Below are 2,010 nucleotides of genomic sequence, written 5' to 3'. Positions count from 1 at the left end.
ACAGCGCTGCGACTTTGCGTTTATCGAAATCCAGATTCATGTCGTCGTAAGAATAAAAATCAGAATTAAGATACAGTTTGACATTAGTCAGTTTGCAATCGTCGAATAGGGAAGGCTACTCGGACAGAACGTTCTTCTTTCCGGACTGTAGCGCGAAGATAACGTATCGCAGTTTGTCGAGTTGCGTCGCCGTTTTGACAGCCCACAAATGTTTAGTCGTGCTCTGTGGAAGCGGAAACTCGTAGAGATCCCACGAGCGAAAAGCGACGCTCAGGTATCGTCCGTTATCCAACGTGCGCAATAACCTTAATTTATTAACATCGTTTAACACTATATGACGCATTCGCCACTGTATCTTTAACAAAACGATTTTAGGCTCATGCGTTTCGCGCGATATGATACAATGGTTATCGTTACGCGCTCGTATCAAAATAAGTTCGTGTCGCGCATTGATCACGACACGCTTGTAATCCTTGCAAAAACCTAATAACACGTTGAGAGGTACGAAAAAGTTGAAATCGTTGATCGACGAATGAGTTACCGCCGATAAGTCCCATCCGGCGTTCTTTAATATCTTGCCTTTTTCGACTGTCAGCGACGCGTAATTCTTGATCGTGATCGTTATCCCAACGTTTCTGCTTCGATCGATCTCCACACCGTCGAGCTCGTAGCGAATCTCCTCGAACATAAACGCCGCGCAATTGTTCACCAGCTTGTTCACCAATTCGTCACCGACGCGATTTCCTTCCGCGCACTCGGCTTCTCCTTCGACTCGAGTCTATCTTCGGAACCGTGATCTCTTCGCCGCGAAAATCGATTAGTCTTCCGTTCTGATCCACGACACGCACATTTATATCGGTAACGGTCAACGCGATGATCGGGAGGTAAATGATCTGCGCCGGGATCTCCGACACTTTATATCCGGGTGGAACATTAGGCGCGAACTCGTGTATAGTTTGCGCGGATTTGTCGTTGTGATACGCTCCTGTCGTGACGTTGCACTCTACTCTAATGAGATTAATAGCCACAATATTTATCGGTTTATCGGACGCGTACCATTTATTCGATTGTAACACGCGAGACGAGAAACGCAGTAGCGAGCCGATGTTATCGGGTTTTGTGAAATTTACTCGATACGCGCACTTGATCTCGCTTCTCATAGTGTTATCGTTACCGCGAAGCGTTATAGAATTTTCACTCTTATCATCGTTCTCATCGTCTTCGAAATAGTCGTCGCGGTCGTCGCCGACGTTGTATATATAATAGTCATCGCTCATTTCCGGTTCCTCGTTCCCGCGCTGTCGTCTCTCCTCTCTCGCTCATCGTTTGCGATGAATCGCGGCTCTTAGATACGCGCTTATAGCGCTTAACTCGCTTAAGATCCCACTGGAATCGCGATAACCTCGTCGTTGTCGTCGAAGTAAAATTCATTATTCGTGGAATTTACATTCGGTATTGTATTTTAAGTCTCGAAATTGGTTAAACCTAACTCATAATCATCGTCGTTTAAATCCAGAGGTGGAAAGTAACTCGCCACGAGAATGCTGCTTCGTCCGGAAAGAGTAAGAGTTAGCGACATGATTGACGAGAGCGGTCGAACTGCGCTCGATCGACGAACGACGGTCGATATTATAGCGTGCGATTCCTCCAATCAATCCCCCGGAGAAATTGAAGACTCAATTGTCCACAGATATTCTGATCGCGCGTTTGCTCGGAGCGACGATTGTATCGAATGTTCGCATCGCGCCCGAGATAACGCGCGAGTTCGCGCGGAGGACGAAGATTGCCGAAACCGTCGTAGTAGATCGCGTCGTCCCCTTTTTTCGCGTACGCCATCCAATGAGTACCCGGGCCGGATGCGTCGTCTAAATTCACGATGCCGCTCTCATCGCGGCGCGCCCGCGATGGAAGCGCGTCGCGCAAAAACATGCCTCTAAAGTGAGGCACGCGCGAGAGTATCGCCGCGCGATTTAACTGTTCGTTCGTCGTTACTCCGACGGATGGGAGAAT

This window comes from Formica exsecta, unplaced genomic scaffold, assembly GCF_003651465.1.
Source record: "Formica exsecta isolate Colony F162 unplaced genomic scaffold, ASM365146v1 scaffold1132, whole genome shotgun sequence".
NCBI classification, from domain to species: domain Eukaryota; kingdom Metazoa; phylum Arthropoda; class Insecta; order Hymenoptera; family Formicidae; genus Formica; species Formica exsecta.
The sequence above is the reverse complement of the archived record's forward strand: the minus strand, read 5'-3'. Positions refer to the sequence as shown.